This window comes from Hydractinia symbiolongicarpus, chromosome 9, assembly GCF_029227915.1.
Source record: "Hydractinia symbiolongicarpus strain clone_291-10 chromosome 9, HSymV2.1, whole genome shotgun sequence".
Classification (NCBI taxonomy): Eukaryota; Metazoa; Cnidaria; class Hydrozoa; order Anthoathecata; family Hydractiniidae; genus Hydractinia; species Hydractinia symbiolongicarpus.
Genome location: NC_079883.1, coordinates 31496939 through 31514724, shown reverse-complemented (window position 1 = coordinate 31514724; position 17786 = coordinate 31496939).

The window sequence follows — 17786 nt, the reverse complement described above, 5'->3', positions numbered from 1 at the left end:
GTAGTTTTTAAAAATGTTTTCATTTTTGATGAGACGCTGAATAAAAGTGGTTTAATCGCGGGCAAAGGAAAACCCGCGATTTCCCGTAAATCCCGGGCTTGGCCCGTATAGTCGAATGTATACAAAGAAAGTACCCAGGGAGTAAACTCATTTCCCGAACGATTTTTTAATTTTTTTTTTCACCACTAAAACGCATGAGACTTGTAGTTTTCAAAAATGTTTTCATTTTTGATGAGACGCTGAATGAAAGAAGTTTAATCGCCGGCAAACGAAAACCTGCGATTTCCCGTAAATCCCGGACTCGGCCCGTATAGTCAAAAGTATACAAAGAAAGTACCCAGGGTGTAAACTCATTTCCCGAACGATTTTTTAAATTATTATTTCACCACTAAAGCCCATGAGACTTGTAGTTTTCAAAAATGTTTTCCTTTTTGATGAGACACTGAATAAAAGAAGTTTAATCGCCGGCAAACGAAAACCCGCCATTTCCCGTAAATCCCGGGCTTGGCCCGTATAGTCAAAAGTATACAAAGAAAGTACCCAGGGAGTAAACTCATTTCCCGAACGATTTTTTTTTTTACCACTAAAACGCATGAGACTTTTAGTTTTCAAAAATGTTTTCATTTTTGATGAGACGCTTAATGAAAGAGGTTTAATCGCCGGCAAACGAAATCCCGCGATTTCCCGTAAATCCCGGGCTTGGCCCGTATAGTCGAATGTATACAAAGAAAGTACCAAGGGAGTAAACTCATTTCCCGAACGATTTTTTAAATTTTTTTTTCACCACTAAAACGCTTGAGACTTGTAGTTTTCAAAAAAGTTTTCATTTTTGATCAGACGCTGAATAAAAGAAATTTAATCGCCGGCAAACGAAAACCCGCCATTTCCCGTAAACCCCGGACTCGGCCCGTATAATCAAAAGTATACAAAGAAAGTACCCAGGGAGTAAACTCATTTCCCGAACGATTTTTTAATTTTTTTTTTCACCACTAAAACGCATGAGACTTGTAGTTTTCAAAAATGTTTTCATTTTTGATGAGACGCTGAATGAAAGAAGTTTAATCGCCGGCAAACGAAAACCTGCGATTTCCCGTAAATCCCGGACTCGGCACGTATAGTCAAAAGTATACAAAGAAAGTACCCAGGGTGTAAACTCATTTCCCGAACGATTTTTTAAATTATTATTTCACCACTAAAGCCCATGAGACTTGTAGTTTTCAAAAATGTTTTCATTTTTGATGAGACACTGAATAAAAGAAGTTTAATCGCCGGCAAACGAAAACCCGCCATTTCCCGTAAATCCCGGGCTTGGCCCGTATAGTCAAAAGTATACAAAGAAAGTACCCAGGGAGTAAACTCATTTCCCGAACGATTTTTTAAATTATTTTTTCACCACTAAAACGCATGAGACTTGTAGTTTTCAAAAATGTTTTCATTTTTGATGAGACGCTGAATAAAAGTAGTTTATTCGCCGGTAAACGAAAACCTGCGACTTCCCGTAAATCTCGGACTCGGCCCGTATAGTCAAAAGTGTACAAAGAAAGTACCCAGGGTGTAAACTCATTTTCAGAACGATTTTTTAAATTATTATTTCACCACTAAAGCCCATGGAACTTGTAGTTTTTCAAAATGTTTTCATTTTTGATGAGACGCTGAATAAAAGAAGTTTAATCCCCGGCAAACGAAAACTCGCCATTTCCCGTAAACCCCGGACTCGGCTCGTATAATCAAAAGTATATATAGAAAGTACCCAGGGAGTAAACTCATTTCCCGAGCGATTTTTTAAATTATTTTTTCACCACTAAAACGCATGAGACTTGTAGTTTTCAAAAATGTTTTCATTTTTGATGAGACGCTGAATGAAGGAAGTTTAATCGCCGGCAAACGAAAACCTGCGATTTCCCGTAAATCCCTGACTCGGCCAGTATACTCAAAAGTATACAAAGAAAGTACCCAGAGTGTAAACTCATTTCCCGAACGATTTTTTATGTTATTTTTTCACCACTAAAACGCATGAGACTTGTAGTTTTCAAAAATGTTTTCATTTTTGATGAGACACTGAATAAAAGAAGTTTAATCGCCGGCAAACGAAAACCCGCCATTTCCCGTAAATCCCAGGCTTGGCCCGTATAGTCAAAAGTATACAAAGAAAGTACCCAGGGAGTAAACTCACTTCCCGAACGATTTTTTATATTATTTTTTCACCACTAAAACGCATGAGACTTGTGGTTTTCAAAAATGTTTTCATTTTTGATGAGACGCTGAATAAAAGAAGTTTAATCGCCGGCAAACGAAAACCCGCCATTTCCCGTAAACCCCGAACTCGGCCCGTATAATCAAAAGTATACAAAGAAAGTACCCAGGGAGTAAACTCATTTCCCGAACGATTTTTTAAATTATTTTTTCACCACTAAAACGCATGAGACTTGTAGTTTTCAAAAATGTTTTCATTTTTGATGAGACGCTGAATAAAAGAAGTTTAATCGCCGGCAAACGAAAACCTGCGACTTCCCGTAAATACCGGACTCGGCCCGTATAGTCAAAAGTGTACAAAGAAAGTACCCAGGGTGTAGACTCATTTCCAGAACGATTTTTTAAATTATTATTTCACCACTAAAGCCCATGAGACTTGTAGTTTTCAAAAATGTTTTCATTTTGGACGAGACGCTTAATGAAAGAGGTTTAATCGCCGGCAAACGAAATCCCGCGATTTCCCGTAAATCCCGGGCTTGGCCCGTATAGTCGAATGTATACAAAGAAAGTACCCAGGGAATAAACTCATTTCCCGAACGATTTTTTAAATTTTTCTTTCACCACTAAAACGCTTGAGACTTGTAGTTTTCAAAAATGTTTTCATTTTTGATTAGACGCTGAATAAAAGAAGTTTAATCGCCGGCAAACGAAAACCTGCGATTTCCCGTAAATCCCGGACTCGGCCGTATAGTCAAAAGTATACAAAGAAAGTACCAAGGGTGTAAACTTATTTCCCGAACGATTTTTTTTTTTACCACTAAAACGCATGAGACTTTTAGTTTTCAAAAATGTTTTCATTTTTGATGAGACGCTTAATGAAAGAGGTTTAATCGCCGGCAAACGAAATCCCGCGATTTCCCGTAAATCCCGGGCTTGGCCCGTATAGTCGAATGTATACAAAGAAAGTACCAAGGGAGTAAACTCATTTCCCGAACGATTTTTTAAATTATTTTTTCACCACTAAAACGCATGAGACTTGTAGTTTTCAAAAATGTTTTCATTTTTGATGAGACGCTGAATAAAAGTAGTTTATTCGCCGGTAAACGAAAACCTGCGACTTCCCGTAAATCTCGGACTCGGCCCGTATAGTCAAAAGTGTACAAAGAAAGTACCCAGGGTGTAAACTCATTTTCAGAACGATTTTTTAAATTATTATTTCACCACTAAAGCCCATGGAACTTGTAGTTTTTCAAAATGTTTTCATTTTTGATGAGACGCTGAATAAAAGAAGTTTAATCCCCGGCAAACGAAAACTCGCCATTTCCCGTAAACCCCGGACTCGGCTCATATAATCAAAAGTATATATAGAAAGTACCCAGGGAGTAAACTCATTTCCCGAGCGATTTTTTAAATTATTTTTTCACCACTAAAACGCATGAGACTTGTAGTTTTCAAAAATGTTTTCATTTTTGATGAGACGCTGAATGAAGGAAGTTTAATCGCCGGCAAACGAAAACCTGCGATTTCCCGTAAATCCCTGACTCGGCCAGTATACTCAAAAGTATACAAAGAAAGTACCCAGAGTGTAAACTCATTTCCCGAACGATTTTTTATGTTATTTTTTCACCACTAAAACGCATGAGACTTGTAGTTTTCAAAAATGTTTTCATTTTTGATGAGACACTGAATAAAAGAAGTTTAATCGCCGGCAAACGAAAACCCGCCATTTCCCGTAAATCCCAGGCTTGGCCCGTATAGTCAAAAGTATACAAAGAAAGTACCCAGGGAGTAAACTCACTTCCCGAACGATTTTTTATATTATTTTTTCACCACTAAAACGCATGAGACTTGTGGTTTTCAAAAATGTTTTCATTTTTGATGAGACGCTGAATAAAAGAAGTTTAATCGCCGGCAAACGAAAACCCGCCATTTCCCGTAAACCCCGAACTCGGCCCGTATAATCAAAAGTATACAAAGAAAGTACCCAGGGAGTAAACTCATTTCCCGAACGATTTTTTAAATTATTTTTTCACCACTAAAACGCATGAGACTTGTAGTTTTCAAAAATGTTTTCATTTTTGATGAGACGCTGAATAAAAGAAGTTTAATCGCCGGCAAACGAAAACCTGCGACTTCCCGTAAATACCGGACTCGGCCCGTATAGTCAAAAGTGTACAAAGAAAGTACCCAGGGTGTAGACTCATTTCCAGAACGATTTTTTAAATTATTATTTCACCACTAAAGCCCATGAGACTTGTAGTTTTCAAAAATGTTTTCATTTTGGACGAGACGCTTAATGAAAGAGGTTTAATCGCCGGCAAACGAAATCCCGCGATTTCCCGTAAATCCCGGGCTTGGCCCGTATAGTCGAATGTATACAAAGAAAGTACCCAGGGAATAAACTCATTTCCCGAACGATTTTTTAAATTTTTCTTTCACCACTAAAACGCTTGAGACTTGTAGTTTTCAAAAATGTTTTCATTTTTGATTAGACGCTGAACAAAAGAAGTTTAATCGCCGGCAAAGGAAAACCAGCGATTTCCCGTAAATCCCGGACTCGGCTCGTATAGTCAAAAGTATACAAAGAAAGTACCCAGGGTGTAAACTCATTTCCCGAACGATTTTTTAAATTATTATTTCACCAGTAAAGCCCATGAGACTTGTAGTTTTTAAAAATGTTTTCATTTTTGATGAGACGGTTAATGAAAGAGGTTTAATCGCCGGCAAAAGAAAACCAGCGATTTCCCGTAAATCTCGGGCTTGGCCCGTATAGTCGAATGTATACAAAGAAAGTACCTTGTGAGTAAACTCATTTCCGGAACGATTTTTTAAATTATTTTTTCACCACTAAAACGCATAAGACTTGTAGTTTTCAAAAATGTTTTCATTTTTGATGAGACGCTTAATGAAAGAGGTTTAATCGCCGGCAAACGAAAACCCGCGATTTCCCGTAAATCCCGGGCTCGGCCCGTATAGTCGAATGTATACAAAGAAAGTACCCAGGGAGTAAACTCATTTCCCGAACGATTTTTTAAACTTTTTTTTTACCACTAAAACGCATGAGACTTGTAGTTTTCAAAAATGTTTTCATTTTTGATGAGACGCTTAATGAAAGAGGTTTAATCGCCGGCAAACGAAAACCCGCGATTTCCCGTAAATCCCGGGCTTGGCCCGTATAGTCGAATGTATACAAAGAAAGTACCCTGTGAGTAAACTCATTTCCGGAACGATTTTTTAAATTATTTTTTCACCACTAAAACGCATAAGACTTGTAGTTTTCAAAAATGTTTTCATTTTTGATGAGACGCTGAATAAAAGAAGTTTAATCGCCGGCAAACGAAAACCCGCGATTTCCCATAAATCTCGGGCTTGGCCCGTATAGTCAAAAGTATACAAAGAAAGTACCCAGGAAGTAAACTCATTTCCCGAACGATTTTTTAATTTATTTTTTCACCACTAAAACGCATGAGACTTGTAGTTTTCAAAAATGTTTTCATTTTTGATGAGACGCTGAATAAAAGAAGTTTAATCGCCGGCAAACGAAAACCTGCGATTTCCCGTAAATCCAGGACTCGGCCCGTATAGTCAAAAGTATACAAAGAAAGTACCCAGGGTGTAAACTCATTTCCGGAACGATTTTTTAAATTATTTTTTCACCACTAAAACGCATAAGACTTGTAGTTTTCAAAAATGTTTTCATTTTTGATGAGACGCTGAATAAAAGAAGTTTAATCGCCGGCAAACGAAAACCCGCGATTTCCCATAAATCTCGGGCTTGGCCCGTATAGTCAAAAGTATACAAAGAAAGTACCCAGGAAGTAAACTCATTTCCCGAACGATTTTTTAATTTATTTTTTCACCACTAAAACGCATGAGACTTGTAGTTTTCAAAAATGTTTTCATTTTTGATGAGACGCTGAATAAAAGAAGTTTAATCGCCGGCAAACGAAAACCTGCGATTTCCCGTAAATCCAGGACTCGGCCCGTATAGTCAAAAGTATACAAAGAAAGTACCCAGGGTGTAAACTCATTTCCCGAACGATTTTTTAAATTTTTTTTTTACCACTAAAACGCATGAGACTTGTAGTTTTCAATAATGTTTTCATTTTTGATGAGACGCTGAATAAAAGAAGTTTAATCGCCGGCAAACGAAAACCCGCGATTTCCCGTAAATCTCGGGCTTGGCCCGTATAGTCAAAAGTATACAAAGAAAGTACCCAGGAATAAACTCATTTCCCGAACGATTTTTCAATTTATTTTTTCACCACTAAAACGCATGAGACTTGTAGTTTTCAAAAATGTTTTCATTTTTGATGAGACGCTGAATAAAAGTGGTTTAATCGCCGGCAAACGAAAACCCCGGATTTCCCGTAAATCCCGGGCTTGGCCCGTATAGTCGAATGTATTCAAAGAAAGTACCCAGGGAGTAAACTCATTTCCCGAACGATTTTTTTAATTTTTTTTTTACCACTAAAACGCATGAGACTTGTAGTTTTCAAAAATGTTTTCATTTTTGATGAGACGCTGAATAAAAGAAGTTTAATCGCCGGCAAACGAAAACCCGCGATTTCCCGTAAATCTCGGGCTTGGCCCGTATAGTCAAAAGTATACAAAGAAAGTACCCAGGAAGTAAACTCATTTCCCGAACGATTTTTTAATTTATTTTTTCACCACTAAAACGCATGAGACTTGTAGTTTTCAAAAATGTTTTCATTTTTGATGAGACGCTGAATAAAAGAAGTTTAATCCCCGGCAAACGAAAACCCGCCATTTCCCGTAAACCCCGGACTCGGCCCGTATAGTCAAAAGTATACAAAGAAAGTACCCCGGGAGTAAACTCACTTCCCGAACGATTTTTTATATTATTTTTTCACCACTAAAACGCAAGAGACTAGTAGTTTTCAAAAATATTTTCATTTTTGATGAGACGCTGAATAAAAGAAGTTTAATCGCAGGCAAACGTAAACCCGCCATTTCCCGTAAACCCCGGACTCGGCCCGTATAGTCGAATGTATACAAAGAAAGTACCCTGTGAGTAAACTAATTTCCACAACGATTTTTTAAATTATTTTTTCACCACTAAAACGCATAAGACTTGTAGTTTTCCAAAACGTTTTCATTTTTGAAGAGACGCTGAATAAAAGAAGTTTATCCGCCGGCAAACGAAAACCTGCGATTTCCCGTAAATCCCGGACTCGGCCCGTATAGTCAAAAGTATACAAAGAAAGTACCCAGGGTGTAAACTCCTTTTCCGAACGATTTTTTAAATTTTTTTTTTACCACTAAAACGCATGAGACTTGTAGTTTTCAAAAATGTTTTCATTTTTGATGAGACGCTTAATGAAAGAGGTTTAATCGCCGGCAAACGAAATCCCGCGATTTCCCGTAAATCCCGGGCTTGGCCCGTATAGTCGAATGTATACAAAGAAAGTACCCAGGGAGTAAACTCATTTCCCAAACGATTTTTTAAATTTTTTTTTCACCACTAAAAAGCTTGAGACTTGTAGTTTTCAAAAATGTTTTCATTTTTGATCAGACGCTAAATAAAAGAAGTTTAATCGCCGGCAAACGAAAACCCGCCATTTCCCGTAAACCCCGGACTCGGCCCGCATAGTCAAAAGTATACAAAGAAAGTACCCAGGGAGTAAATTCATTTCCCGAACGATTTTTCAGATTATTTTTTCACCACTAAAACGCATGAGACTTGTAGTTTTCAAAAATGTTTTCATTTTTGATAAGACGCTGAATAAAAGAAGTTTAATCGCCGGCAAACGAAAACCTGCGATTTCCCGTAAATCCCGGACTCGGCCCGTATAGTCAAAAGTATACAAAGAAAGTACCCAGGGTGTAAACTCATTTCCCGAACGATTTTTTAAATTTTTTTTTTACCACTAAAACGCATGAAACTTGTAGTTTTCAAAAATGTTTTCATTTTTGACGAGACGCTTAATGACAGAGGTTTAATCGCCGGCAAACGAAATCCCGCGATCTCCCGTAAATCCCGGGCTTGGCCCGTATAGTCGAATGTATACAAAGAAAGTACCCAGGGAATAAACTCATTTCCCGAACGATTTTTTAAATTTTTCTTTCACCACTAAAACGCTTGAGACTTGTAGTTTTCAAAAATGTTTTCATTTTTGATCAGGCGCTGAACAAAAGAAGTTTAATCGCCGGCAAAGGAAAACCAGCGATTTCCCGTAAATCCCGGACTCGGCTCGTATAGTCAAAAGTATACAAAGAAAGTACCCAGGGTGTAAACTCATTTCCCGAACGATTTTTTAAATTATTATTTCACCACTAAAGCCCATGAGACTTGTAGTTTTTAAAAATGTTTTCATTTTTGATGAGACGCTGAATAAAAGAAGTTTAATCGCCGGCAAACGAAAACCCGCGACTTCCCGTAAATCCCGGACTCGGCCCGTATAGTCAAAAGTATACAAAGAAAGTACCCAGGGTGTAAACTCATTTCCCGAACGATTTTTTAAATTTTTTTTTTACCACTAAAACGCATGAAACTTGTAGTTTTCAAAAATGTTTTCATTTTTGACGAGACGCTTAATGAAAGAGGTTTAATCGCCGGCAAACGAAATCCCGCGATCTCCCGTAACTCCCGGGCTTGGCCCGTATAGTCGAATGTATACAAAGAAAGTACCCAGGGAATAAACTCATTTCCCGAACGATTTTTTAAATTTTTCTTTCACCACTAAAACGCTTGAGACTTGTAGTTTTCAAAAATGTTTTCATTTTTGATCAGACGCTGAACAAAAGAAGTTTAATCGCCGGCAAAGGAAAACCAGCGATTTCCCGTAAATCCCGGACTCGGCCCGTATAGTCAAAAGTATACAAAGAAAGTACCCAGGGTGTAAACTCATTTCCCGAACGATTTTTTAAATTTTTTTTTTACCACTAAAACGCATGAAACTTGTAGTTTTCAAAAATGTTTTCATTTTTGACGAGACGCTTAATGACAGAGGTTTAATCGCCGGCAAACGAAATCCCGCGATCTCCCGTAAATCCCGGGCTTGGCCCGTATAGTCGAATGTATACAAAGAAAGTACCCAGGGAATAAACTCATTTCCCGAACGATTTTTTAAATTTTTCTTTCACCACTAAAACGCTTGAGACTTGTAGTTTTCAAAAATGTTTTCATTTTTGATCAGACGCTGAACAAAAGAACTTTAATCGCCGGCAAAGGAAAACCAGCGATTTCCCGTAAATCCCGGACTCGGCTCGTATAGTCAAAAGTATACAAAGAAAGTACCCAGGGTATAAACTCATTTCCCGAACGATTTTTTAAATTATTATTTCACCACTAAAGCCCATGAGACTTGTAGTTTTTAAAAATGTTTTCATTTTTGATGAGACGCTGAATAAAAGAAGTTTAATCGCCGGCAAACGAAAACCCGCGACTTCCCGTAAATCCCGGACTCGGCCCGTATAGTCAAAAGTATACAAAGAAAGTACCCAGGGTGTAAACTCATTTCCCGAACGATTTTTTTAATTTTTTTTTTACCACTAAAACGCATGAAACTTGTAGTTTTCAAAAATGTTTTCATTTTTGACGAGACGCTTAATGAAAGAGGTTTAATCGCCGGCAAACGAAATCCCGCGATCTCCCGTAAATCCCGGGCTTGGCCCGTATAGTCGAATGTATACAAAGAAAGTACCCAGGGAATAAACTCATTTCCCGAACGATTTTTTAAATTTTTCTTTCACCACTAAAACGCTTGAGACTTGTAGTTTTCAAAAATGTTTTCATTTTTGATCAGACGCTGAACAAAAGAAGTTTAATCGCCGGCAAAGGAAAACCAGCGATTTCCCGTAAATCCCGGACTCGGCTCGTATAGTCAAAAGTATACAAAGAAAGTACCCAGGGTGTAAACTCATTTCCCGAACGATTTTTTAAATTATTATTTCACCACTAAAGCCCATGAGACTTGTAGTTTTCAAAAATGTTTTCATTTTTGATGAGACGCTGAATAAAAGAAGTTTAATCGCCGGCAAACGAAAACCCGCGATTTCCCGTAAATCTCGGGCTTGGCCCGTATAGTCAAAAGTATACAAAGAAAGTACCCAGGAAGTAAACTCATTTCCCGAACGATTTTTTAATTTATTTTTTCACCACTAAAACGCATGAGACTTGTAGTTTTCAAAAATGTTTTCATTTTTGATGAGACGCTGAATAAAAGAAGTTTAATCCCCGGCAAACGAAAACCCGCCATTTCCCGTAAACCCCGGACTCGGCCCGTATAGTCAAAAGTATACAAAGAAAGTACCCCGGGAGTAAACTCACTTCCCGAACGATTTTTTATATTATTTTTTCACCACTAAAACGCAAGAGACTTGTAGTTTTCAAAAATATTTTCATTTTTGATGAGACGCTGAATAAAAGAAGTTTAATCGCAGGCAAACGTAAACCCGCCATTTCCCGTAAACCCCGGACTCGGCCCGTATAGTCGAATGTATACAAAGAAAGTACCCTGTGAGTAAACTAATTTCCACAACGATTTTTTAAATTATTTTTTCACCACTAAAACGCATAAGACTTGTAGTTTTCCAAAACGTTTTCATTTTTGAAGAGACGCTGAATAAAAGAAGTTTATCCGCCGGCAAACGAAAACCTGCGATTTCCCGTAAATCCCGGACTCGGCCCGTATAGTCAAAAGTATACAAAGAAAGTACCCAGGGTGTAAACTCCTTTTCCGAACGATTTTTTAAATTTTTTTTTTACCACTAAAACGCATGAGACTTGTAGTTTTCAAAAATGTTTTCATTTTTGATGAGACGCTTAATGAAAGAGGTTTAATCGCCGGCAAACGAAATCCCGCGATTTCCCGTAAATCCCGGGCTTGGCCCGTATAGTCGAATGTATACAAAGAAAGTACCCAGGGAGTAAACTCATTTCCCAAACGATTTTTTAAATTTTTTTTTCACCACTAAAAAGCTTGAGACTTGTAGTTTTCAAAAATGTTTTCATTTTTGATCAGACGCTAAATAAAAGAAGTTTAATCGCCGGCAAACGAAAACCCGCCATTTCCCGTAAACCCCGGACTCGGCCCGCATAGTCAAAAGTATACAAAGAAAGTACCCAGGGAGTAAATTCATTTCCCGAACGATTTTTCAGATTATTTTTTCACCACTAAAACGCATGAGACTTGTAGTTTTCAAAAATGTTTTCATTTTTGATAAGACGCTGAATAAAAGAAGTTTAATCGCCGGCAAACGAAAACCTGCAATTTCCCGTAAATCCCGGACTCGGCCCGTATAGTCAAAAGTATACAAAGAAAGTACCCAGGGTGTAAACTCATTTCCCGAACGATTTTTTAAATTTTTTTTTTACCACTAAAACGCATGAAACTTGTAGTTTTCAAAAATGTTTTCATTTTTGACGAGACGCTTAATGACAGAGGTTTAATCGCCGGCAAACGAAATCCCGCGATCTCCCGTAAATCCCGGGCTTGGCCCGTATAGTCGAATGTATACAAAGAAAGTACCCAGGGAATAAACTCATTTCCCGAACGATTTTTTAAATTTTCTTTCACCACTAAAACGCTTGAGACTTGTAGTTTTCAAAAATGTTTTCATTTTTGATCAGGCGCTGAACAAAAGAAGTTTAATCGCCGGCAAAGGAAAACCAGCGATTTCCCGTAAATCCCGGACTCGGCTCGTATAGTCAAAAGTATACAAAGAAAGTACCCAGGGTGTAAACTCATTTCCCGAACGATTTTTTAAATTATTATTTCACCACTAAAGCCCATGAGACTTGTAGTTTTTAAAAATGTTTTCATTTTTGATGAGACGCTGAATAAAAGAAGTTTAATCGCCGGCAAACGAAAACCCGCGACTTCCCGTAAATCCCGGACTCGGCCCGTATAGTCAAAAGTATACAAAGAAAGTACCCAGGGTGTAAACTCATTTCCCGAACGATTTTTTAAATTTTTTTTTTACCACTAAAACGCATGAAACTTGTAGTTTTCAAAAATGTTTTCATTTTTGACGAGACGCTTAATGAAAGAGGTTTAATCGCCGGCAAACGAAATCCCGCGATCTCCCGTAACTCCCGGGCTTGGCCCGTATAGTCGAATGTATACAAAGAAAGTACCCAGGGAATAAACTCATTTCCCGAACGATTTTTTAAATTTTTCTTTCACCACTAAAACGCTTGAGACTTGTAGTTTTCAAAAATGTTTTCATTTTTGATCAGACGCTGAACAAAAGAAGTTTAATCGCCGGCAAAGGAAAACCAGCGATTTCCCGTAAATCCCGGACTCGGCCCGTATAGTCAAAAGTATACAAAGAAAGTACCCAGGGTGTAAACTCATTTCCCGAACGATTTTTTAAATTTTTTTTTTACCACTAAAACGCATGAAACTTGTAGTTTTCAAAAATGTTTTCATTTTTGACGAGACGCCTAATGACAGAGGTTTAATCGCCGGCAAACGAAATCCCGCGATCTCCCGTAAATCCCGGACTTGGCCCGTATAGTCGAATGTATACAAAGAAAGTACCCAGGGAATAAACTCATTTCCCGAACGATTTTTTAAATTTTTCTTTCACCACTAAAACGCTTGAGACTTGTAGTTTTCAAAAATGTTTTCATTTTTGATCAGACGCTGAACAAAAGAACTTTAATCGCCGGCAAAGGAAAACCAGCGATTTCCCGTAAATCCCGGACTCGGCTCGTATAGTCAAAAGTATACAAAGAAAGTACCCAGGGTATAAACTCATTTCCCGAACGATTTTTTAAATTATTATTTCACCACTAAAGCCCATGAGACTTGTAGTTTTTAAAAATGTTTTCATTTTTGATGAGACGCTGAATAAAAGAAGTTTAATCGCCGGCAAACGAAAACCCGCGACTTCCCGTAAATCCCGGACTCGGCCCGTATAGTCAAAAGTATACAAAGAAAGTACCCAGGGTGTAAACTCATTTCCCGAACGATTTTTTTAATTTTTTTTTTACCACTAAAACGCATGAAACTTGTAGTTTTCAAAAATGTTTTCATTTTTGACGAGACGCTTAATGAAAGAGGTTTAATCGCCGGCAAACGAAATCCCGCGATCTCCCGTAAATCCCGGGCTTGGCCCGTATAGTCGAATGTATACAAAGAAAGTACCCAGGGAATAAACTCATTTCCCGAACGATTTTTTAAATTTTTCTTTCACCACTAAAACGCTTGAGACTTGTAGTTTTCAAAAATGTTTTCATTTTTGATCAGACGCTGAACAAAAGAAGTTTAATCGCCGGCAAAGGAAAACCAGCGATTTCCCGTAAATCCCGGACTCGGCTCGTATAGTCAAAAGTATACAAAGAAAGTACCCAGGGTGTAAACTCATTTCCCGAACGATTTTTTAAATTATTATTTCACCACTAAAGCCCATGAGACTTGTAGTTTTCAAAAATGTTTTCATTTTTGATGAGACGCTGAATAAAAAAAGTTTAATCGCCGGCAAACGAAAACCCGCGACTTCCCGTAAATCCCGGACTCGGCCCGTATAGTCAAAAGTATACAAAGAATTTACCTAGGGTGTAAACGCATTTCCCGAACGATTTTTTAAATTATTATTTCACCACTAAAACGCATGAGACTTGTAGTTTTTGAAAATGTTTTCATTTTTGATGAGAAGCTGAATAAAAAAAGTTTAATCGCCGGCAAACGAAAACCCGCGACTTCCCGTAAATCCCGGACTCGGCCCGTATAGTCAAAAGTATACAAAGAAAGTACCCAGGGTGTAAACTCATTTCCCGAACGATTTTTTAAATTATTATTTCACCACTAAAGCCCATGAGACTTGTAGTTTTCAAAAATGTTTTCATTTTTGATCAGACGCTGAACAAAAGAAGTTTAATCGCCGGCAAAGGAAAACCAGCGATTTCCCGTAAATCCCGGACTCGGCTCGTATAGTCAAAAGTATACAAAGAAAGTACCCAGGGTGTAAACTCATTTCCCGAACGATTTTTTAAATTATTATTTCAACACTAAAGCCCATGAGACTTGTAGTTTTTAAAAATGTTTTCATTTTTGATGAGACTCTGAATAAAAGAAGTTTAATCGCCGGCAAACGAAAACCCGCGACTTCCCGTAAATCCCGGACTCGGCCCGTATAGTCAAAAGTATACAAAGAAATTACCCAGGGTGTAAACTCATTTCCCGAACGATTTTTTAAATTTTTTTTTTACCACTAAAACGCATGAAACTTGTAGTTTTCAAAAATGTTTTCATTTTTGACGAGACGCTTAATGAAAGAGGTTTAATCGCCGGCAAACGAAATCCCGCGATCTCCCGTAAATCCCGGGCTTGGCCCGTATAGTCGAATGTATACAAAAAAAGTACCCAGGGTGTAAACTCATTTCCCGAACGATTTTTTAAATTATTATTTCACCACTAAAGCCCATGAGACTTGTAGTTTTCAAAAATGTTTTCATTTTTGATGAGACGCTGAATAAAAAAAGTTTAATCGCCGGCAAACGAACACCCGCGACTTCCCGTAAATCCCGGACTCGGCCCGTATAGTCAAAAGTATACAAAGAAAGTACCCAGGGTGTAAACTCATTTCCCGAACGATTTTTTAAATTATTATTTCACCACTAAAGCCCATGAGACTTGTAGTTTTTAAAAATGTTTTCATTTTTGATGAGACGCTGAATAAAAGAAGTTTAATCGCCGGCAAACGAAAATCCGCGACTTCCCGTAAATCCGGACTCGGCCGGTATAGTCAAAAGTATAAAAAGAAAGTACCCATGGAGTAAACTCATTTCCCGAACGATTTTTTAAATTATTTTTTCACCACTAAAACGCATGAGACTTGTAGTTTTTAAAAATGTTTTCATTTTTGATGAGACGCTGAATAAAAGAAGTTTAATCGCCGATAAACGACAACCTGCGATTTCCCGTAAATCCCGGACTCGGCCCGTATAGTCAAAAGTATACAAAGAATTTACCTAGGGTGTAAACGCATTTCCCGAACGATTTTTTAAATTATTATTTCACCACTAAAACGCATGAGACTTGTAGTTTTTGAAAATGTTTTCATTTTTGATGAGACGATGAACAAAAGAAGTTTAATCGCCGGCAAACGAAAACCTGCGATTTCCCGTAAATCCCGGACTCGGCCCGTATAGTCAAAAGTATACAAAGAAAGTACCCAGGGAGTAAACTCATTTCCCGAACGATTTTTTTAATTTTTTTTTTACCACTAAAACGCATGAGACATGTAGTTTTCAAAAATGTTTTCATTTTCGATGAGACGTTTAATGAAAGAGGTTTAATCGCCGGCAAACGAAAACCCGCGATTTCCCGTAAATCCCGGACTCGGCCCGTATAGTCAAAAGTATACAAAGAAATTACCCAGGGTGTAAACTCATTTCCCGAACGATTTTTTAAATTTTTTTTTTACCACTAAAACGCATGAAACTTGTAGTTTTCAAAAATGTTTTCATTTTTGACGAGACGCTTAATGAAAGAGGTTTAATCGCCGGCAAACGAAATCCCGCGATCTCCCGTAAATCCCGGGCTTGGCCCGTATAGTCGAATGTATACAAAAAAAGTACCCAGGGTGTAAACTCATTTCCCGAACGATTTTTTAAATTATTATTTCACCACTAAAGCCCATGAGACTTGTAGTTTTCAAAAATGTTTTCATTTTTGATGAGACGCTGAATAAAAAAAGTTTAATCGCCGGCAAACGAACACCCGCGACTTCCCGTAAATCCCGGACTCGGCCCGTATAGTCAAAAGTATACAAAGAAAGTACCCAGGGTGTAAACTCATTTCCCGAACGATTTTTTAAATTATTATTTCACCACTAAAGCCCATGAGACTTGTAGTTTTTAAAAATGTTTTCATTTTTGATGAGACGCTGAATAAAAGAAGTTTAATCGCCGGCAAACGAAAATCCGCGACTTCCCGTAAATCCGGACTCGGCCGGTATAGTCAAAAGTATAAAAAGAAAGTACCCATGGAGTAAACTCATTTCCCGAACGATTTTTTAAATTATTTTTTCACCACTAAAACGCATGAGACTTGTAGTTTTTAAAAATGTTTTCATTTTTGATGAGACGCTGAATAAAAGAAGTTTAATCGCCGATAAACGACAACCTGCGATTTCCCGTAAATCCCGGACTCGGCCCGTATAGTCAAAAGTATACAAAGAATTTACCTAGGGTGTAAACGCATTTCCCGAACGATTTTTTAAATTATTATTTCACCACTAAAACGCATGAGACTTGTAGTTTTTGAAAATGTTTTCATTTTTGATGAGACGATGAACAAAAGAAGTTTAATCGCCGGCAAACGAAAACCTGCGATTTCCCGTAAATCCCGGACTCGGCCCGTATAGTCAAAAGTATACAAAGAAAGTACCCAGGGAGTAAACTCATTTCCCGAACGATTTTTTTAATTTTTTTTTTACCACTAAAACGCATGAGACATGTAGTTTTCAAAAATGTTTTCATTTTCGATGAGACGTTTAATGAAAGAGGTTTAATCGCCGGCAAACGAAAACCCGCGATTTCCCGTAAATCCCGGGCTTGGCCCGTATAGTCGAATGTATACAAAGAAAGTACCCTGTAAGTAAACTCATTTCCAAAACGATTTTTTAAATTATCTTTTCACCACTAAAACGCATGACACTTGCAGTTTTCAAAAATGTTTTCATTTTTGATGAGACGCTTAATGAAAGAGGTTTAATCGCCGGCAAACGAAATCCCGCGATTTGCCGTAAATCGAGGGTTGACCCGGATAGTCGAATGTATACTAAGAAAGTACCCAGGGAGTAAACTCATTTCCCGAACGATTTTTTAAATTTTTTTTTTACCACTAAAACGCATGAGACTTGTAGTTTTCAAAAGTGTTTTCATTTTTGATGAGACGCTTAATGAAAGAGGTTTAATCGCCGGCAAACGAAATCCCGCGATTTCCCGTAAATCCCGGGCTTGGCCCGTGTAGTTGAATGTATACAAAGAAAGTACCAAGTGAGTAAACTCATTTCCCGAACGATTTTTTAAATTATCTTTTTACCACTACAACGGATGAGACTTGTAGTTTTCAAAAATGTTTTCATTTTTGATGAGACGCTTAATGAAAGAGGTTTAATCGCCGGCAAACGAAATCCCGCGATTTCCCGTAAATCCCGGGCTTGGCCCGCATAGTCGAATGTATACAAAGAAAGTACCCAGGGAGTAAACTCATTTCCCGAACGATTTTTTAATTTTTTTTTTTACCACTAAAACGCATGAGACTTGTAGTTTTCAAAAGTGTTTTCATTTTTGATGAGACGCTTAATGAAAGAGGTTTAATCGCCGGCAAACGAAATCCCGCGATTTCCCGTAAATCCCGGGCTTGGCCCGTGTAGTTGAATGTATACAAAGAAAGTACCAAGTGAGTAAACTCATTTCCCGAACGATTTTTTAAATTATCTTTTTACCACTACAACGGATGAGACTTGTAGTTTTCAAAAATGTTTTCATTTTTGATGAGACGCTTAATGAAAGAGGTTTAATCGCCGGCAAACGAAATCCCGCGATTTCCCGTAAATCCCGGGCTTGGCCCGCATAGTCGAATGTATACAAAGAAAGTACCCAGGGAGTAAAC